This window comes from Piliocolobus tephrosceles, chromosome 4 (genome assembly GCF_002776525.5).
Source record: "Piliocolobus tephrosceles isolate RC106 chromosome 4, ASM277652v3, whole genome shotgun sequence".
Classification (NCBI taxonomy): Eukaryota; Metazoa; Chordata; class Mammalia; order Primates; family Cercopithecidae; genus Piliocolobus; species Piliocolobus tephrosceles.
The window spans coordinates 94309028-94332222 of NC_045437.1; the positions used below are offsets into that span (position 1 = coordinate 94309028).

A 23195-nucleotide genomic window follows, 5' to 3' on the forward strand; every position below is an offset into this window, starting at 1 on the left:
GAGATTCAACTTCTTCCTGGTTTAGTGTTGGGAGGGTGTGTGTGTCCAGGAATTCATTCATTCCTTCTAGATTTTCTAGTTTGTTTGCGCAGAGGTGTTTATAGTATTCTCTGATGGTATTTTTTTATTTCTGTGGGATCAGTGGTGATATCCCCTTTATCATTTTTTATTGCATCTATTTGATTCTTCTCTCTTTTCTTCTTTATTAGTCTTGCTAGTGGTCTGTCAATTTTGTTGATCTTCTCAAAACACTAGCTCCCGATTCATTGATTTTTTGAAGGGTTTTTTTTGTCTCTGTCTCCTTCAGTGCTGCTCTGATCATAGTTATTTCTTGCCTTTTGTCAGCTTTTGAATTTGTTTGCTCTTGCTTTTCTAGTTCTTTTAATTGTGATGTTAGCATGTTGATTTTAGATCTTTCCTGCTTTCTCCTGTGGGCATTTAGTGCTATAAATTTCCCACTACACACTACTTTAAATGTGGTCCAGAAATTCTGGTACATTGTGTCTTTGTTCTCATTGGTTTTAAAGAACATCTTTATTACTGCTTTAATTTTGTTATGTACCCAGTAGTCATTCAGGAGCAGGTTTTTCAGTTTCCGTGTAGTTGTGTGGTTTTGAGTGAGTTTCTTAATCCTGAGTTCTAGTTTGCTAGCACTGTGGTCTAAGAGACAGTTTGTTGTGGTTTCTGTTCTTTTACATTTGCTGAGGAGTGCTTTCCTTCCAACTATGTGGTCAATTTTGGAATAAGTGCTATGTGGTGCTGAGAAGAAAGTATATTCTGTTGATTTGGGGTGGAGAGTTCTGTAGATGTCTATTAGGTCTGCTTTTAGACAAATATCCCTCATGAACATTGATGCGAAAATCCTCAATAAAATACTGGCAAACTGAATCCAGCAGCACATCAGAAAGCTAATCCACCACGATCAAGTCGGCTTCATCCCTGGGATGCAAGGCTAGTTCAACATATGCAAATCAATAAATGTAATCCATCACATAAACAGAGCCAATGACAAAACCCACATGATTATCTTAATAGATGCAGAAAAGGCCTTTGACAAAATGTAAAAGCCCTTCATGCTAAAAAATCTTAATAAACTAGGTATTGATAGAATGTATCTCAAAATAATAAGAACTATCTATGACAAACCCACAGCCAATATCTTACTGAATGGGCCAAAACTGGAAGCATTCCCTTTGAAAATCGGCACAAGACAGGGATGCCCTCTCTCACTACTCCTATTCAACATAGTGGTGGAATCTCTATCCAGAGCAATCAGGTAAGAGAAATAAATAAAGGGTATTCAATTAGGAAAAGACAAAAGTCAAATTGTCCCTGTTTGCAGATGACATGATTGTATATTTAGAAAACCCCATTGTCTCAGCCCAAAATCTGCTTAAGCTGATAAGCAACCTCAGCAAAGTCTCAGGATACAAAATCAATGTGCAAAAATCACAAGCATTTCTAAACACCAATAACAGAAAAACAGAGAGCCAAATCATGAGTGAACTCCCATTCACAATTGCTACTAAGGGAATAAAATACCTAGGAATCCAACTTAAAAGGGATGTGAAGGACCTCTTCAAGGAGAACTATAAACCACTGCTCAAGAAAATAAGAGAGGACACAAACAAATGGAAGAACATTCCACGCTCATGGATAGGAAGTATCAATATCATGAAAATGACCATACTGCCCAAGGTAATTTATAGATTCAATGCTATCCCCATCAAGCTACCAATGACTCTCTTCACATAATTGGAAAAAACTATTTTAAAGTTCATATGGAACCAAAAAAGAGCTTACATTGCCAAGACAATCCTAAGCCAAAAGAATAAAGTTGCAGGCATCATGCTACCTGACTTCAAACTATACTACAAGGCTACAGTAATCAAAACAGCATAGTACTGGTACCAAAACAGATACATAGACCAATAGAACAGAACAGAGGCCTCAGAAGTAACACCACACATCTACAACATCTCATCTTTGACAAACCTGACAAAAACAAGAAATGGGGAAATGATTCCCTATTTAATAAATGGTGTTGGGAAAACTGGCTAGCCATATGTAGAAAGCTGAAACTGGATCCCTTCCTTACACCTTATGCAAAAATTAATTCAAGATAGATTAAAGACTTAAATGTTAGACCTGGAACCATAAAAGCCCTAGAAGAAAACCTAGGCAATACCATTCAGGACATAGGCATAGGCAAGGACTTCATGACTAAAACATCAAAAGCAATGGCAACAAAAACCAAAATTGACAAATGGGATCTAACTAAACTAAAGAGCTTCTGTACAGCAAAAGAAACTACCATCAGAGGGAACAGGCAACCTACAAAATGGTGAAACATTTTTGCAATCTACCCATCTGACAAAAGGCTAATATCCAGAATCCACAAAGAACCTAAACAAATTTACAAGAAAAAAAAGCAAACAACCCCATCAAAAAGTGGGCAAAGGGTATGAACAGACAGTTCTCAAAAGAACACATTTATGTAGCCAACAGACAATAAAAAAATGTTCATCATCACTGGTCACCAGAGAAATGCAAATCAAAACCACAATGAGATACCATCTCACACCAGTTAGAATGGCGATCGTTAAAAAGTCAGGAAACTACAGATGCTGGAGAGGATGTGGAGAAATAGGAACACTTTTACACTGTTGGTGGGAGTGTAAATTAGTTCAGCCATTGTGGAAGACAGTGTGGTCATTCCTCAAAGATCTAGAAGTAGAAATACTGTTTGACCCAGCTATCCCATTACTGGATATATACGCAAAGGATTATAAATCAGGCTACTGTAAAGACACATGTATACGTATGTTTATTGCGACACTATTCACAATAGTGAAGACTTGGAACCAACCCAAATGTACATCAATGAGAGACTGGTTTAAGAAAATGTGGTACATATATACCATGGAGTACTATGCAGCCTTTAGAAAGGATGAGTTCTTGTGCTTTGCAGGGACATGGATGAAGCTGGAAACCATCATTCTCAGCAAACTATCACAAGAAAACCAAACACCACATTTTCTCACTCATAGGTGGGAATTGCACAATGAGAACACTTGGACACAGGGAGGGGAACATCACACATGGGGGCCTGTCATGGGGTGGGGATAGCATTAGGAGAAATACCCAATGTAAATGACGAGTTAATGGGTGCAGCAAACTAACATGGCACTTGTATATCTATGTAACAAACCTGCACGTTGTGCACATGCACCCTAGAACTTAAAGTTAAAAAAAAAAAAAAGCAACCTGATCTTGTAGGAGAGCAAGGGGATAATTTATTAATTAATACATTCATTCACCAAATAATTATAGAGTGCCTCTTATGTGTCATGCACTGTTCTAGCTGCTTTGATGAACAAATGACATAAAAATACCTGCCTGCATGGAGCTTAGATTCCAGTAATGTAAGGCAGATGCTCAACAAAATCATATATAGTTGATGGTATTGCCTATGTTGTCTTGCAGGGTTTTTATAGTTTTGGGCTTTACACTTAAGTCTTTAATTCATCTTGAGTTAATTTTTGTATGTGTTGTAAGGAAGGGGTCTAGTTTCAATCTTCTGCATATAGCTAGCCAGTTATTCCAGCACCATTTATTGAATAGGGGGCCCTTTGCCAATTGTTTGTTTTTGTCAGGTTTGTTGAAAATAAGATATTTGTAGGATGTGCAGTCTTACTTCTGGGTTTTCTATTTTCTTCCATTGGTCTATGTGTCTCTTGTACCAGTATAACACTGTTTTTCTTACTGTAGCCCTGTAGTATGGTTTGAAGTTGGGTAGTGTGATGCGTCTGACTTTGTTCCTTTTGCTTAGGATTGCCTTGGCTATTCAGACTCTTAGTGGTTCCATATGAATTTTAAAATAGTTTTTTTTTTTCTAATTCTGTGAAGAATGTCAATGGTAGTTTAATGGGGATAGCATTGAATCTGTGAATTGCTTTGGACGGTATGGCCATTTTCGCAATATTTATCTTCCTATCTATGAGCATGAAATCATTTTTCATTCGTATGTGTCATCTCTGATTTCTTTGAGCAGCGGTTTGCACTTCTTATAGATAGCTTTCATTTCCCTAGTTAGCTATACTCCTAGGTATTTTATTATTTTTGTGGCAATTATGAATGGGAGTTCATTCATGATTTGACTCTTGGCTTCACTGCTGTTGGTGTTTAGGAATGCTAGCAACTTTTGCACATCGATTCTGTATTCTGAAACTTCGCTGGAATTGCTTATCAGCTTAAGAAGCTTTTGGGGTGAGATAATGGGGTTTTCTAGATATAGGATTATGTCATCCGAAACAGGGATAGACTTCCTGTCTTCCTATTTGATGCCCTTTATTCCTTTCTCTTGCCTGATTGTTCTGGCTAGAACTTCCAATATTATGTTGAAAAGGAGTGGTGAGAGAGGGCATTCTTGTCTTGTGTTAATTTTCAAGGTGAATGCTTCCAGCTTTTGCCCAGTCAGTATAATGGAGGCTGTGGGTTTGTCATATATGGCTCTTATCACTTTGAGTTATGTTTCTTCCTTCAATATCTACTTTATTGAGAGTTTTTAACCTGAAGTGATGTTGAATTTTATCGAAGGCCTTTTCTGCATCTATTGAGGTAATCATGCATCTTTTTTCTTTAGTTCTGCTTATGTGATGAACCACATTTATTGATTTGTGTAGGTTGAACCAACCATGCATCCCGGGGATGAAGCCTACTTGATTGTGTGGATATGCTTTTGATGTGTTGCTGGATTCTGTTTGCCAGTACTTTTTGAGGATTTTTGCATCAATGTTCATCAAGAATATTTGCCTAAAGTTTTCTGTTTTTGTTGTATCTCTGCCAGGTTTTGGAACCAGGTTGATGCAGGCCTCATAGAGTGAATAGAGAGCAGTCCCTCCTTTTCAATTTTTTGGAACAGTTTCAGCAGAAATGGTACCAACTCTTTTTTGTACATCTGGTAGAATCCAGCTGTAAATCCATCTTGTTCTGGGCTTTTTAAAAATTTTTGTTGTTGTTATTTTTGGTAAGCTATTTACACTGCTTCAATTTCACAACTCATTATTGGTCCACTCAGGGTTTTAATTTATTCCTGGTTCAGTCTTTGGATGGTGAATGTGTCCAGGAATTTATTCACCTCTTCTAGATTTTCTAGTTTATTTGCATAGTGGTGTTTATGATATTCTCCAATGGTTATTTGTATTTTTATGTGGTCAATGGTAATATCTGTCTTATAATTTCTGATTTTTTTGTATTTGAATATTCTCTTCTTTCTTCTTTATTAGTCTAGTTAGCAGTCTGTCAATATTTTAGTTTAGTTTAGTTTTGTTTTGTTTTTAAATCCAGCCCCTGGACTTGCTCATTTTTTGAATTTTTTTTTTTTTTTTGTGTGTGTGTGTGTCTCTATCTCCTTCATTTCAGCCTGATTTTCGTCATTTCTTGTCTTCTGTTAGTTTTTGAGTTTGTTTTCTCTTGGTTCTCTAGTTCTTTTAGTTGTGATTTTAGGTTATTAACTTGAGATCTTTCCAACTTTTTGATGTGGGCACTTAGTGCTATAAATTTTCCTCTTAACACTGCTTTAGCTATGTCACAGAATTTCTTGTATGTTGCATTTTTGTTCTCATTGGTTCCAAAGAACTTCTTAATTTTTGTCTTAATTTTATTATTTACCCAAAAGTCATTCAGGAGTAGGTTATTCAATTTCTATGCAATTGTATGGTTTTGAGTGAATTTCTTAGTCTTGAGTTCTAATTTGATCATACTGTGGTCTGAGGAACTGTTATGATTTCAGTTCTTTTGCATTTGCTGAGGAGTGTTTTACTTCTAATTATATGATTGATTTTAGAGCAGTATCAAGTACTGAGAAGAAGAATGTTGTTTTGGGGTAGAGAGTTCATAGATATCTATCATGTCCATTTGACCCAGAACTGAATTCAGATTCAGGTTCTGAATATCTTTGTTACTTTTCTGTCTCGATAATCTGTCTAATATTGTCATTGAAGTGTTAAAGTCTCCCACTATTATTGTATGGGAATCTAAATCTCTTTGAAGTTGTCTAAGAAATTGCTTTATGAATCTGGGTGCTCATGGTTAGGTCTTCTTGTTGAATTGAACCCTTTGCCATTATGTAATGAATGCCCTTCTTTGTCTCTTTTGATCTTTGTGGTTTAACACCTGTTTTGTCAGAAACTAGAATTGCATTTTTTTGTTTTCAATTTTCTTGGTAGATTTTCCTCCATCCCTTTATTTTAAGCCTATGTGTGTTACTGCATGTGAGATGAGTCTCCTGAAGACAGCATACCAATGGGTCTTCATTCTTTAACTAGCTTGCCACTCCATGTCTTTTAATTGGGGCATTTAACCTATTTACATTTAAGGTTAGTATTGATATGTGTAGATTTGATCCTGGCATGATGTTAGCTTGTTACTTTGCAGACTTGTTTATGTGGTTGCTTTATAGTGTCACCGGTCTGTGTACTTCAGCATGTTTTTGTAGTGGCTGATAATGATCTTTCCTTTCCATATTTAGTTCTTCCTTTAGGAACTCTTGTAAGGCAGGTCTGGTGGTAACAACTTCCCTCAGCATTTGCTTGTCTGAAAAAGCTCTCATATCTTTTTTGTTTATGAAGCTTGGTTTGGCCAGATATGAAATTCTGGATTGGAATTTCTTTTCTTTAAGAAATTTGAATATTGGTCTCCAGTCTCTTCTGGCTTGTAGGGTTTCCACTGAGAGGACTGTTGGCAGTTCGATGGGCCTCCCTTTGTAGGTGTCCTGGTCTCTCACTCTAACTGCCCTTAACATTTTTTTTTTTTTTCATTTTGACAGTGGAGTTTCTGATGATGATGTGTCTTGGGAATGATCTTCTTGTGGAGTAACTTAACTGGGGTTCTGTGCATTTCCTGAATTTGAATGTTGGCCTGCCTGGCTAAGTTGGGAAATTTCTCATGGATGATATCCTGAAATAGAATTTCCAACTTTCCATTCTCCCTATCTCTTTCAGGTACACTAGTCAGTCATAGATTCAGTCTCTTTACATAATCCCATATTTCTCAGAGGTTTTGACCATTTCATTCATTTTTCTCTATTCTTGTCTGCCTGTCTTCTTCAGAAAGACAGTCTTCAAGCTCTAAGATTCTTTCCTCCACTTGGTCTATTCTGCTATTAATACTTGTGATTGCATTATTAAATTCTTTTATTGTGTTTTTTTTAGCTCTATCAGTTCAGTTACATTCTTCTCTATACTGTATTTTGTTTATCAGCTCATATAATGTCTAATCATGATTTTTGGCTTCATTGCATTGGGTTACAAGGTGCTTCTTAAGGTCAGTGAAGTTTGTTTTTATCCATTTTCTGAGTTCTACTTCTGTCATTTCATTCATCTCAGCCTCAGCCCAGTTTTGAATCCTTGCTGGAGAGGTGATGCAGTAATTTGGAGGAAAGAGGGAACTCTGGTTTTTTGAGTTTTCAGTGTTTTTGCACTGATTCTTTCTCATCTTTTTGGGCTTATCTACTTTAAATCTCTGAGGCTGCTGACATTTTGATTTTTTTTTTCTTTTTCTTTTAATAGTCTGGCTATTTTTCCATAGGGCTGCTGTGGTTTGCTGGGGGTCTGCTCCAGTCCCTAGTTGCCTTGTATTTTTTTAACCACCTGGAGGTATCACCAGTGAAGCCTGCAAAACAGGAAAGATGGCAGCCTGCTCCTTCCTCTGGGACCTCCAGCCCAGAGAGGTATGGAGGTGTTGCTGGCTGAAAGCACCTGTTCGAAGTGGCTGGAGACCCCTACTGGGAAGTCTTATCTAGTCAGGAGGAACAGGATTGGGGACCCATTCAAAGAAGTAGTCTGGCCACATTTTGGTAGAGCGGCTGTGCTGTGCTGGGGGATCTCCTCTGACCCTGGTTGGTTTGGACTCTCCAAAGCCCACAGACTGAAATGGCTCAGTCACACAAACAGCAAAGCTGTCAGCCTACCCCTCTTCCTGAGAACTCCATCCCTGGGAGAATTCAAATATCTGTCAGACAGAGAACACCAGCAGGGGTGGCTGGAGGACCTGGTTGGGAGGTTCTGCCCAGTGATGAGACACAGAATTTGGAAGGCACTTAAAGAAGCAGTCTGGTCATGCCTTTCATAGTGCAGCTCTGCTGTGCTGGGGTACCGCTTCTGCCCCAGTCAGCTTGAGATTTCCAAAGCCCACAGACTCGAACGTCTAAGTCACCCAACCAGCAAAGATAGTGGCTTGCCCTTCCCTTTGGGAACTTCCTCTCAGGGTGTATTCAAATCTCTACGGCCTGAGAACACTGGTGAGGGTGTCTTGAGGCCCTGGTTGGAAAGTCCCACCCAGTGAGGAGGTACAGATTGAAGACCCACGTGAAGAAGCAGTCTGGCCATGTTTTGGTAGGGTAGCTGTGCTGTGCTGGGGGATCCCTTCTGCCCTTGGCCAGTTTGGACTCTCCAAAGCCCTGAGACTGGAACAGCTCAGTCTCTCAAACAGAAAAGATGGCGGCTCATTCCTCCCCACAGGAACCCTGTCCCAGGTAGATGCATTGCTATTTCTGGTGACTGGCTGAAATTCCAGGCCAGTGGGTCTTATCCTATGTGGTGCTGTGGAAGTGGGGCCCAGGGACAGTCACTGTTTGGCTCCCTGGATTCAGTCACCTTCAAAGGGGTATGTACAGAGGTCCAACCTCCTGCCTTGCTGGAGTTGCTGTCACTTTCACTGGGAAGCCTGGAGTCAGTGTATGTAAAATAAAAACTCTACACTTTTACTTCACCCTCCATCTCCCCAATTTTTAAACTTTGCGTTGATTTTATCTGCATCTTATTATACTCTCTATGTCTTGAAAAGTTGTTGTAGTTATTATTTTTGATTGGTTCATCTTTTAGTCTTTCTATCTAAGAGTAGTTTACACATCACAGTTCAAGTGTTACACTATGCTGCATTTTTCTGTGTACATACTTTTACCAGCGAGTTTTTTACATTCAGGTGATTACTTTTTACTGATTAACATTCCTATTTTTCTCTGATTGAATTACTCCTTTTACCATTTCTTGTAGGACAGATCTGGTGTTGATGAAATTCCTCAACTTTTGTTTGTCTACTTCATGTTTGTAGGGTATTTTCACCAGATGTTTATTCTAGGGTAAAGTTTTGCTTTTTTCCCCCCTCAGCACTTTAAATATGTCTTGCTACTCTCTTCTGACTTTCCATTGAAAAGTCTGGTGTCAGATATATTGGAGCTCCATTGTATGTTGTTTCTTCTCTCTTGCTGCTTTTAGAATCCTTTCTTTGATTTTTGGGAGTTTGTTTATTAAATGCCTTGAGGTCATCTTCTTTGGATTAAGTCTGCTTGGTGTTCATATAACCTTCTTGTATTTGGATACTGCCATCTTTCAGTAGGATTGGGAAGTTTTCTGTTTGTATTCCTTTGAATAAACTTTCTACTTCTTTTTCTCTGCTTCTTTAAGGTCAGTAACTCAAATTTGCCTTAGAGGCTATTTTTATAGAGGCTATTTTCTGTATCTTTTAGGCATGCTTCTTTTTTTTTTTGTTGTTGTTCTTTTTTTCTTTTGTCTCTTCTGTGTATTTTCAAATAGCTTGCCTTGAAGCTCACTAATTATTTCTTCTGCTTGATCAATTCTACTAATAAAAGACTCTGGTGCATTCTGCAGTGTGGCAATTGCATTTTTCTGCTTCAGAGTTTCTGCTTGATTCTTTTTGATTATTTTCATCTCTGTTAAATTTATCTGATAGAATTCGGAATTCCTTCTCCGTTTTATCCTGAATTCCTTTGCCTCAAGACAGTCATTTTGAATTCTCTGTCTGAAAGGTCACGCATCTCTTTTTCCAGGATTGGCTCCTGGTGCCTTATTTCGTTCATTTGGTCAGGTCATGTTTCCCTAGATGGTGTTAATGCTAGCACATTTTCTTCAGTGTCTTAACATTGAAGAGTTTGGTATTTATTGTAGTCTTCACTATCTGGGCTTGTCTATACCTGTCCTTCTTGGGAATGCTTTCTAGATATTTTCAAAGACTTGGGTTTTGTGATCTAAACTGCATTTGCTTCAGGGAGCACCCCCAAGCCCAATAACGCTGTGGTTATTGTAGACTCACTGATGTACCACCTTGATGGTCTTGGGCAAGATCTGGGAGAATTCTCTCATTACCCCTTGCAGACTCTTGTTCTCTTCCCTTACTTTCTAGTAAACAAACAGAGTCTCTCTCTGTTCTGAGCCACCTACAGCTAGGGGTGGAGTGACACAAGTACCCCTGTGGCCACCACCACTATGACTGCCTCGGATCAGACCTGAAGCCATTACAGCACTGGGTTTCATCTAAGGCCTGCTGTAACCACTCCCTGGTTACTGCCTATGTTTGCTCAAGGCCCTGGGGCTCTACAATCAGCAGGGCTCTACAAAAAGCCAGCCAAGCCTGTGTCCTTCCCTTCAGGGTGGCAAGTTCTCTCAGGCCCCAGTGAATCCACAGTTTCTGTCTGGGAGTCAGGGACTAGAGTCACAAACCTTAGAAGTCTACATGGTGTACTCTTGTACTGTGGCTGAGCTGACACTCAACCACAAGATACAGTCCTTTCCACTCTTTTCTCCTCTTTCTGAAGTCAGAGAAGCTTCACCTCATAGTCACAGCCACCACAGGCCATGAGGAGTTCTGCCTGACTACTGCTGACGTTCCCGTAAGGCCCAGTGATTCTTAAATAAGCATGTGATGAATGCTGCCTGACCTGGGGCTCACCTTTTAGGGCAGGAGGCTCCCCGCTGGGCCAGGGCAAGTCCTGAGATGCTTGAAAAGAGCCAAGACCTGGAATCAGGGACCCTAAGAGCCCACTTGGTATTCTCTATCCTCCTGTGGCCATGCTGGTACGTAAAAGTGCAAGGCAAATTCCCCTGTATTTTTTCTTCTGCTTTTCTCAAGCAGAAGGAGGTTGGGGTGCCTGTGGCAATTTCTTAAGACAACAATAAAGTTTGCTGTATCACTTGACTCTTCCTTTCATGAGAGATTTCTCTGTAGCCACCACAGCCAGTAACATACTGGATCTCACCTGAAACCCGTGAATCTCAGAAGCTCACTCAAGGCCCTTGATGTAGTTTCTGGGTATTGCTGCTGGTTGTTCAGGGCCCAAGGGCTCTTCAGTTAGAAGGTGATAAATGGTGCCAAGAATAGTTTATTCTTTTCAAGGTAACAGTTTCCATTCTGAGCCAGGTTGTGTCTAGAAAAGTTGTCTGGGAGCTAGGGCCTGGGATGGGGGTCCTCATGACTGAGCAGTGCCCTATTCTACTGTGGCAGAGCTGGTATTCAAGATGTAAGTCAAGGTCCTCCCCTGTCTTTCCTCTTCTTTCGTCAAGCGTAAGGAAGGGGTCTCTTTTGGAGCCAGGAGCTATACGGCCTGTGGTTAGGGAAAGGTGGCGCCAGCATTTCCTTAGCTGCCCTGGATGTCTCAGTAGGTTGTGTGCTCCACTGTCTCTTAGCCTGGTTCAGCACTAGGACTTGCCTAAGGGTTGCAGTCCTTTTGTCCTAGATTGCCTTTCATGTTTACTTAGAGACTCAGAGCACTTTGGCCCTTAGTGGTGAGGTTTGTGGGAATTCAAGTTTGGACTTTTGGAATTGGTAATTCCCCTCTGGCTAGGGCTGGTTTAAATGCTCCCTCTGTGGTTGGGCATCAGCTGAATTTGGCCTGGTTTTGCTTTCTGCTCTACCAGGACTGCACTGAGTTCAGTGGCTCACAATTGCTGTGTTCTCCCTCCCCCAGCACCCAGAGATGCTCTCTTCAATATGCTGGCAGTGCTGGGGAGATGGAGGTGGGGTGGCACTGGCAAATCAAGCATTTTTTCTATCTCTTCAGTACCTCTTTCAGTGACGTGTGGTTAAAACCAGGTACCATGAGGGCTCACCTGGTTTTTAGCTCTCATGAAGGTTTTTAAAATTTTTTTCTTTTTAGATAGTGGTTAGGTTGATGTACTTGTGGGGGATATGATCAGTGGAGTTGTCTATCCTGCCATCTTACTCTGCCTCCCAGATAATTACATCACAAAGCATTTATTAATAATTAGGTGGGTAGCAAGATATTTTACAGTTGTATCCAATGAAAAATTGTTTTTTATTAGAGAAGTGAAATATGCTTATTTAAGTGGTTCAAATTGCACACCAAGTGTACAAATTTGAATCTGTTGTCTACCACTATTAACTGCTTAGATGGTATCCTTCTAGGCTTCGTTTATACAGACTTTGAAGATCGTTCAAGTTTGGTTTCAGACCACCACATTAAATGAATGTTGCAATAAAGAAAGTCACAGAAATTGTTTTGTTTTCCAGTGTACTTAAAAGTTATGTTTAACCATACTGTAGTATATTAACTGTGCAATAACGTTATATCTAAGAAAACGATATACGTACCTTAATTAAAGCATATTGTATTGCTAATAAAAACACTGACAATCATCTGAACATTCAGTAAGTCATGGTCTTGTTGCTTGTGGAGGGTCTTGCCTCAATGTTGTTGGCTGTTGGCTGATAAGAGTGGTGGTTGTTGAAGATTGGGGTGCCTGTGGCAATTTCTTAAGACAACAATAAAGTTTGCTGTATCACTTGACTCTTGCTTTCATGACAGATTTCTCTGTAGCTTACTATGTTGTTTGATAGCATTTTACCCACAGTAGAACTTCTTTCAAGATTGGAGTCAATCTTCTCAAACCCTGCCACTCTTTTGTCAACTAAGTTTACATAGTATTCTAAATCCTTTGTTTTAATTTCTATAATGTTTAGAGCATCTTCACCAGAAGAAGTTTCCATCTCAAGAAACTACTTTTCTTGCTCATCTGTAAGAAGTAACTCTTCATAGATTAGTGTTATCTTAAGCTAACAGCAATCCAGTCACATCTTCGGGCTGCATTTTAAATTATAGTTCTCATTCTATCTCCACCACCTCTACAATTACTCTTTTCACCGAAACCTTAAACTCCTCAAAGTCATCCATGAACATTAGAATCAACTTCTTCCAAACTTCTGTTAATGTTGATATTTGAACTCCTCTCAGGAATCACAAATTTATTATTGTTTTCTAGAATGGTGAATGCTTTCCAAAAGGTATTCAAGTTACATTGCCAAGATCCATCAGAGGACTCACTGTGTATGGCACCCATAGCCTTGCAAGATGTATTTCTTAAACAATAAGTTGTGAAAGTCAAAATCACTTCTTGATCCATGGGCTACAAAGTGGAGGTTGTGTTAGGGGACATTAAAACATTAATCTCACAACCTACAGAATGGGAGAAAATTTTTGCAATCTACCCATCTGACAAAGGGCTAATATTCAGACTCTATGAAGAACTTAAACAAATGTACAAGAAAAAGCCCATCAAAAAGTGGGCAAAGGATATGAGCAGATACTTCTCAAAAGAACACATTTATGCAGCCAACAAGCTTATGAAAAAATGCTCATTACCACTGGTCATTAGAGAGATGAAAATCAAAACCAAAATGAGATACCATCTCATGGCAGTTAGAATGCCAATCATTAAAAAGTCAGGAAACAACAGATGCTGGAGAGGATGTGGAGAAATAGGAACGCTTTTACACTATTGATGGGAGTGTAAATTAGTTCAACCATTGTGGAAGACAGTGTGGTGACTCCTCAAGGATCTAGAACTAGAAATATCATTTGACCCAGCGATCCCATTACTGGGTATATACCCAAAGGATTATAAATCATGCTAGTATAAAGACACATGCACACATGTGTTTACTGCAGCACTGTTCACAATAGCGAAGTCTTGGAACCAACCCAAATGCCCATCAATGATAGGATGGATAAAGAAAATGTGGCAAATATATACCATGGAATACTATGCAGCCATAAAAATGGATGCGTTCATGTCCTTTGCAGGGATGTGGATGAAACTGGAAACCATTGTTCTGAGCAAAGTGACACAAGAAGAGAAAACCAAACACTGCATGTTCTCACTCATAGATGGGAGCTGAACAATTAGAACACATGGACACAGGGAGGGGAACATCATACGCCGGGGCCTGTTGAGGGATGGGGGCCTGGGGGAGGGATAGCATTATGAGAAATACCCAGTGTAAATGATGAGCTGATGGGTGCAGCAAACAAACATGGCATACGTATACCTATGTAACAAACCTGAATGTTGTGCACATGTACCACAGAACTTCAAGTTTAATAATAAAAAAAAATGAAAAAATACAAAAAATATTAATCTCCTTCTACATCTCTACCAGCTCTTGTGTGACCATGCATGCTTTGTCGATAAACAGTAACATTTTGAAGATATATATATATATATATATATTTTTTTTTTTTGGTCTGAGCAATAGGTCTTAAAAGTGGGCTTAAAATGTTCAGTAAATAATTATGTAAATAGATGTGCTGTCTCCCAGGCTTTCTTGTTTCATTTATAGAGCAGGCAGAGTAGATTTAGCATAATTCTTAGGGACCCTAGGATTTTTGAAATGGTAAATGATCATGGGATTCAACTTCAGGTCACTAGCTACATTAGCCCCTAAAAAGAAAGTCAGCCTGTTCTTTGAATCTTTGGAGCCGGGCTGACTTCTCCAGCTATAAAAGTCCTAGATGGCATCTTCTTCCAATATAAGGCTGCTTCATCCATATTAATCATCTGTTGTTTAGTGTAGTCACCTTTATCAATTATCTTAGCTAGATCTCCTGGATAGCTTGCTGCAGCTTCTACGTGAGCACTTGCTGCCTCACCCTGCACTTTTTTGTTGTTGTTTTGAGATGGACTCTTGCTCTGCTGCCAAGCTGGAGTGCAGTGGCGTGATCTTGGCTCCCTGCAACCTCCGCCTACTGGGTTCAAGCGATTCTCCTGCCTCAGCCTCCTGAGTAGCTGGGATCACAGACACACACCATCACGTCCAGCTACGTTTTGGAATTTTAGTAGAGACAGAGTTTCACTATGTTGGCCAGGATGGTCTCAATTCTTGACCTCGTGATCCACCTGCCTCAGCCTCCCAAAATGCTGGGATTACAGGTGTGAGCCACCATGCCTAGCCTGTACTTTTGTATTATGGAGACAGTTCCTTTCCTTAAACCTCACGAATAAACCTCTGCTAGCCTCAAACTCTTCTTCTGCAGCTTTCTCACCTCTCTCAGCCTTCTTAGAACTGAAGAGAGTTAGGGCCTCACTCTGGATTAGACTTTGGGTTAAGGGAATATTATAGCTGCTTTGATCTTCTATACAGGCTCTTCAAACTTTTAAAATCTCAGTAATAAGGCTGTTTTGTTTTCTTATTCGTGTGTTCACTGGAGTAGCACTTTTAATTTTCTTCAAGAGCTTTTCCTTTTCATTCAAAACTTGGCTATTTTGCAAAAGAGGCCTAGCTTTTGGCTTCTCTCAATAAGCATAATCGTTTCTAGCTTTTAATTTAAAGTGACAACTGTCCTTACTGTTAAAAACTGTCAATAAACTAGGTATTAAAGGAACATACCTCAAAATGATAAGGATCATCTGTGACAAACTCACAGCCAACATTATACTGAGATAATCTGTGACAAACTCACAGCCAACATTATACTGAATGGACGAAAGCTGGAAATATTCCTCTTGAAAAGTGGCACAAGACAGGGATGCCCTCTCTGACCACTTCTATTCAACATAGTACTGAAGTCTTAGCCAGAGAAATCAGGCAAGAGAAGGAAATAAAGGGCATCTAAATAGGAAGAGAAGAAGCCAAACTATCTCTGTTTGTAGATGACAAGATACTATATCTAGATAACTCCATAGTCTCAACCCAAAAGCCCCTTAAGCTGATAAACAACTGCAGCAAAGTTTCAGGATACAAAATCAATGTACAAAAATTACTAGCATCACTTACCTTGCTCACTGTTGCACTCCCAATATGTTTCTGGTGAATGGTAGGCAATTACTAGATACTTGTTATTTAAGTGAAAGGTATAGAAAAACTGGAAAATTTTCATATGTCATTCCTAAATATTTAGTACACACTGAAACAAGGATTCTAGAGGCAAGTGAGGTCTAAGCTTTTCTTAGGAAGGCATATAGTGCATTAAAAATTAATAAATACTTGAGAATTTAATCAACAATAATACTGTGCTCTTAATATACATTACTGCTTAGTAATACTTCCTTTTTAGTGGTTTTGCTTCCAATATGAACTTTGAAACTAGCTAGGATTCATGCCAAATTTAGCCAGTAATCTCACCATATCTTCTGTTCACCTGCACTTTTGGGGCTGCTTATTTTGCCCAAGGAGAACAATGCTCATTGAGTTACATATGAATGGACCAGGTAGGGCTTGTGCTCTTTGATTGCTACAATGATTACATTTCTTACATCACCATTCAATGCTGATGGCTATGGTTATCTCAGCCATGACAGCAGGAGCCATAGTTCCTTTTTGCACCACTTGTTTAGACGCTTCTGCCAAAAATTGATAGGTGAAAATGTAGCTCATGTACCATCATTTTGTTTCTAAAAGAGAGCAACAAACAAATGAATAACAAACAACTCTCTTATCCTCCAGAGGTATAGAGAAGATGGAATTCCCTGTGTTTGTTCTCTTTTTACTTCTTTCCATCCAGGCACTCAAAATAGTGTTAAAAATTCTTTTTCATTTATTTAACTTATTCTAAAGCTGTCAGTCATGTATACTGCTATAGCAATGATTTTAAACTTCTAAAGCATATGTTAGGTGTATAGAGCATTGCAACACATTTTTAAAACAAATGTAGGTTATTTGTTGCTTTATATCTCTATGGCTATGAAGATTGTGACTGAAGGCCATTTGAGAAATTTGCTTCAAAATATATTGATCATTTTTGTATAATTTAAAGACATTTTATAAAATTTTGGAATTGGAGTATTCAAATGCAATAATACATTCTCGTACCTTCATCTACATTATTGAACAATACAAAGTACACTAGTTCTGCTGGTTCTTTGATGTTGTAAGAATTTTACACTTCTAGATTTTGAATTATTATTTGCACCTTGGTAGTATCCAGTAAAGAAAATGAAAAGTAGTTTCATGTACTGATATAAAATAATGGAGCACTCAAGCATAAAATTTTACTGGATGCTAAAATCGTTTGTTTTTTGCTCCTGTAAATCATAGGTTAATTTTAGTGCTCAAACCACGTATGTCTCCCAAAATATGTTTAAAACCTTTACACAATCTAGAGTCTCTTCACCAGTTAAGAAGCAGATTGTATATTTATAGCCTTTAGGGTCTCAGGAAATGATTCAAACTGTTCTTAGAAGTAATGCAGTGAGCAAGAAAATTCCAATAACAATTTTGGCATTAGATTTCTGACAGATTTTGGTTCACAGAATTGAACCACAGATGTGATTAAACAATTCTGAACGTTTTCACAACACATTTGGATGGCTTTCAGATCCAGTTATCATGTTCCCAAACATCTTCAGATCAAAGGAGGAAACAAAACTATCTGACATTCTTTAGAGTTTGGGATGGCCACTCATTTTTTCATTAACAAACATTTCTTGAGCAACTATGATGTGCCAAGCACTATTCCACAGGCATGGGATACAGCTGCAAATAAAATTGATGAAAGATTCTGATTTCATAAAGTTTTAACTTTACTTGCCTTCATTTACATAAAATAAGTAAATTGTAGAGTATGTTAGAAGTTAATAAGTGCTATGGAAGGAAAGGGAAACTGGAGCAGGACAAAGGGGAGTGGCAATTGCTGAAGAGGGCATTGCAATTGGAGCGTGTGATCAGACTTATTAAGAAGGTGACATTTGAGTCAAGACTTGAAGGGAGTGACAGAGGTAGTCATGCAGGTATTAGGCAAGAGCATTCTAATACTAGGACAATTCATGCAAAGGCATGGAAGTGGGAATTTTCCTGGGGTGTTGAAGGAAGAGCAAAAAGGCCTATGTGGCTAGAGTGAAGAGAGTGAGAGGAAAGTAGCTAAAACTATGTTCAGAGTGGGAACAGGGGTCATATCAACAGACTGCTGTAAGGACTTTGGATTTTTTATTATGAATGGGGAGCCAGCAGGGTTTTCAGTGTCCCTGGGGCTGGTATTCTGAGACTAGGTGGTAGGGGGTAGAATGGCAGCAGTTAAGAGCAGATGAAGACAGGGAAAGAGCTGTTGGTGTCCTGGTCTAGGGCGGTAGCAGTGAGAAGTGTGGGAAACAGTTGAATTCTGTATATATTTTGAAAGTAACAGCAGCCAAATTGTTTTGATAGGTGACAAAAGGGGCGTGAGATAAAGAGAAGCATCACTGCAAAGTATTTTGCCTGAGCATCCAGAGATTGGAGATGTCATTAAATAAGATTGTGGAGTGGGTGAGAGGAGCTGTCGGGGCAACACAACGACAAACCATAAAACATATTTCTAGTGTAGGACCTATTTCATATTATTGTCATTTTCCAGTGTGTTATTACTTACGTTATTTCAGTGTTTAAATAAGAACCATCTGGAAATTCCCACTGTGGCCTAATTCAAGCTACTGACATGATGTCCCTGAAAGTGGAATTGGGAAGATATGAGTACAATAGGCTCTTGAAAAACAGGGCAAACTGCCTGGAGCACACTGTGACTGAGCTCTGTGGCTTAGAACTCATCTTTCCAATACCAACTGGACATTGTTGGGGCCTCCTGAGCCTTAGGGCAGGCTAGTTTGTTATATACACACTAGACTTTATGTGTCTATATATGTGCTTGACCTTAGACCATAATTCAGCTGTTACATTTTGTAGGTCTGAGACTTTATTTAAAATAAGCATTCTTTTGGGAGAAAATTGGCTATAGGCTATTCTAGGAATCAGAGTCTTTTTTTCCATTTTATTTTCTTGTTTGGATGTTTGGAATGAATTCATAATTTACACATATTTCTTTAAGTTGAGTACTTACAGACTGCTGACACCTATTGATAACTTTGTTTTTTGATTCTAAGACATTTTGGTCTAAACCAATAGCACTTGAAAATCTATATATTCTCTTTAAATGTAATTCATTGAAATATTAATTTAGCAAACTCATATTATGGTCCAATGAACAGTGACTTGTAAAATAAAGTCTGTTTGATTGCATGACTTCATGAAAAATGCTGATATGTTTAACTTGGCTAATATACAAAGTGTTCTATTGTTTGTAGTAGTGGTGGTGTTCACCAAGTGTGCTGTGTTAAAGTCCATCTTGAATATTAAACATTTGTTCCATGTATTGCTGCAAAATACCCTGGTTCTATAATCCTTTAAAGACAAATTGGGTGAAACAAATCTGACCAGTCCTAGGGGTATTAATTATATTTCGAAACGAACTCAAGCCCAGATACACATTTCTAAATTGCGATTTTCATGGAAAGTGATTATTGAGGACTGGTAGTAATATGAAATGTTGTAGTTTAGTAGATGTGTTATATTATGAAAATTGACAAAAGTAAGAGTTTTTTTTTTTTTGTTTTGTTTTTTGTGTTTCATGAGACATAACGCCTTACTGTCATCAAACTTCAAAACCTTACTCACACATAATATAAACTTATTTGTGCTAACTTCTTATTTTTAAAATTTGAGATGAAATTTGACACATATGTATTATCTAATATAGTAGCTCTTGCAATATATGGTTTTTGAGCATTTGAAGTGTGGCTGGTCTGACTGAGGAACTACATTTTAAATTTTATTTAATTTTAAATAATTTAACTTTAAATTCATATGGCCACATGTGGCTAGTGGCTACAATATGGAACAGTGCAGCCTCAGACAGTACCTCTCAACTGGGGATCCAGAACGGAGTTAAATCGTCATGCCCAAAGGCACACACTGTTTCTAATTAATCAGTTTACTTCTTGTGCATCAAGAATACTGTGTGTCATTATTAGACTAATTAAGAAATAGAGTCTCAAATTATTTTCTGTGAGGCCTAATTCTCTCACAGCATCTAATCGAGAATGGCTGTTTTAGAAAGTTCCCTCATTTCCTTTTCCATTCATACCACCCCCAAAGATCCCCCAAATGAAAATCACTATTCTTCTGTGTGTATCCACTGATGATTTTTGCCTGTTCTTTGACTTCATATAGATAGAAATATACAGTGTGTTTTATGTGGGGGATGACTTCTGTCACTTTACAAAATGTTTTTGTGATGCATATTGTATCTAGTAATAGTTCATTTATTTGTATTGCTATGCAGTATTTCATTGTATCAACATATCAAAATTTGTTTACCTATTTCTAAATCTGTCCATTTCATTTAAGTTGACACATTTATTAACATAAAATTTTCATAACATCTTCTATTATCTCATTATTTCTATAGTATCTATAATAATGTCCCCTATCTCATATTTGTCAGTAATTTACTTATGCCATCTTGCTAGGACTTTATCAATTTTATAAAAAATTTTAAAAAATGACTTTGACCTTGTTATTTTCTCTATGGTTTTATATTTTATTTATTCTTTCATCACCATTAGCCCTTTCTTTCACTTATTTTATAAGGTCAAACTAGTTAAAACTAAATCTAGTTTTTCTCATAGGCTTTTATTTATTATATAAATTTCCAATTATGTATGAAATACCCATTCTTTCCATTTATTTACTGATTCTTCAGACTTTATTGAGCACCTGTCTACCCCATGGAAGGCGCTGGGATAAGCATTAGTAAACAAGATCACCACAGTTCTTGCCCTTTTGTCTTCACAATTTTGTTCAGTAGGTAGATACCAGGAGAGAAATGGCAAGATAGCCAGGCCTGGTGGCACATGCTTATAATCCCAGCTGCTTGGGAGGCTGAGGCGGGAGGATTGCTTGAGCCCAGGAGTTTGAGACCAGCCTGGACAATGTAGTGAGCCCTCAGTCTCACTACAGCTATTAACCACCATCCACTGGAGTTCCTTAATCCCTCAATGAGGCTCTGTGGTCCACTGCAAGGACCCTTTGATTCTTCATCTCACCACCTATGAACAGCTCAGTAACAGAGATCATAATTTTATGCACAATTCTGTTTTGGGGTAGCCCTGGAGTCTGGAGAGCAAAATCTATCAGCACAGGTTTAATTTTTACCCCCAAACCCTGTATTCTTGGCAGGGAGAACAAGTGGGTCTCAAGGGTAGCAGATTCAGAGCTCTACATGTGGGAGCAGCTACACCTACCCCCAAGCTCCCTGGGCTGCACAGTGGTTGATGGACAGATGGGCTTTCACAGTGACACCTTTAGCAAGGCCTCTGGGGTGAACAGCCTGTAGCAGGATATGGTCAGCCTGAAGATTGGGGATGTCAGCTCCTCTGCAGTCAAGGACAGTAGGCTCTGTCGTCAGCAGTGTGGCACTGATTGGCATCCTTTCTGGCAATGATGGGACATATGTGAACATGGCAGTTTCAAAGCTGGCCTCATGGGCTGCCATTGCCAGCAAGCCTGCAAAACCATGGCCTAAAATGGAAACAAAGAGTGGGCCTGTCATAGGGGGTGCATTGCCCACTCCATCTATAAAGCATAACATGGATATTGACACCAGGGATAACAAGGGGCCTGTGCTGAAGACCCCGAATCCCCAGGAGACACTATCCTCACAACCTCAGAAGGTGCCTCATCTTCTCCCAATGAAGCTTCCTGCTGTGGCTCAACCACAGTATCAGAACCCTCAGCAGTCACTCCAGACCTACTGGATCATTCCTCAAGTGGAAATATGGCATTTGGGCAGCGAAGAGGGGCCAACAGTTATAATAACTCTCCTGGAAATACCAAGACTAATTCTGCCCCAAGTGTAAAAAAAACTGAAAGCTGCCTACAGTTATAGTCCTAAAGAATTTGACTGGAATCTCAAAACTGGACATGTGTGCATTATAAAGAGCTATTCTGAGGATGACATTCACCACTCCATTAAGTACTCCATTTTGTGTGGTACAGAACATGCACTATGTACTTGAACAGTGCATTCAGCTCCATAAGCAGCAAGGGGCCTGCCTACCTGCTCTGCAGCATCAGTGGGAGTGGATATTTCTGTGGGGTGGCCGAGATGAAGTGCTCTGTGGACAGCAGCACCAGTGCTGGAGTCTGGTCTCAAGACAAATGGAAGGGAAAGTTTGATATCAAGTGGATTTTTGTCAGTGATGTGCCCAATAACCAGCTCAGGCACATCAGACTGGAGAATCATGACAGCAAGCCAGTCATAAACCATAAAACACAAGAGGTGCCTTTAGAAAAAGAAAAACAAGTGCTGAAAATTATTGCTTCCTACGGGCACACAACCTCCATCTTTGATGACTTTTTTCACTATGCGAAATGCCGGGACGAGGAGGAGGTGATGTGCAAAGAATGACACAATCAAAATAAACAATAAGAGCAAACCAGTTTCTTGTGTGTTCTAACATTTGATTTTGAAAAAGCATTTATAAAGCATGTGCTTGGTCAGCTCCAGTGTGTTGTCCTGTGCAGGGGTTGAGTATTGCATCTTTGTCTTTTTGTAGTTTTTCTTTTTTTTTTTCTTTTTTTTCACAGATGGATCCACATTCACTTGTACTTTTTAAAATGATACTGAAGAACTCACTCTCATGCCTGTAATCCCACCACATTGGGAAGTGGGTGGATCATGAGGTCACGAGTTTGAGACCAGCCTAGCCAAGATGGTGAAAACCCATCTCTACTAAAAATACAAAAATTAACCAGGCATGGTGGTGAGTGCCTGTAATCCCAGCTACTTGGGAGGCTGAGGCAGGAGAATTGCTTGAGCCCAGGAGATGGAGGTTGCAGTGAGCCGAGATGGCACCACTGCACTCTAGCCTGGGCGACAGAGTGAGACTGTCTCACAAAAAAAAAAAAGTTTTTTTAGGTCACCTTATCAATGAGACCAATGTGCAGTATAAGTATCCTTTAAAACAAAGCAAAACAAACAAACCTAGTGCATCCCAATTAATTTTTTTCTATTTTGTCAGAAATTATGGTCTTTTTCTTAAATTCACAGTCATTTAATATCTCCATTTGAGATTTCATATTTTTCACCCCTTTATTGCTTTATAGCAAAGATAAGAAACCATGAGTTTTTTTTTTCTCATTTAAAAGTATTCTGTTAAAATCCCTTGAAAATATTTACCAAGTGGCTTCTCTCTTCCTCACTGCCCTGTTGTCTGATCTGGCTGGATAGTAATGGGATGCAATGTGCAGAGGAATTAGAAGATGTTTTAGGTCTGATTCAATGTTTAGTTATTCTT

At 38.9% G+C, this 23195-nt stretch overlaps 1 pseudogene; it reads left to right on the forward strand.

Annotated features, from left to right (window-relative positions):
* LOC111542702 overlaps nucleotides 1–22327 on the forward strand; it is an 82241-nt pseudogene extending 59914 nt beyond the window's left edge.
* The last annotated feature ends 868 nt before the right edge of the window (nucleotides 22328–23195 follow it).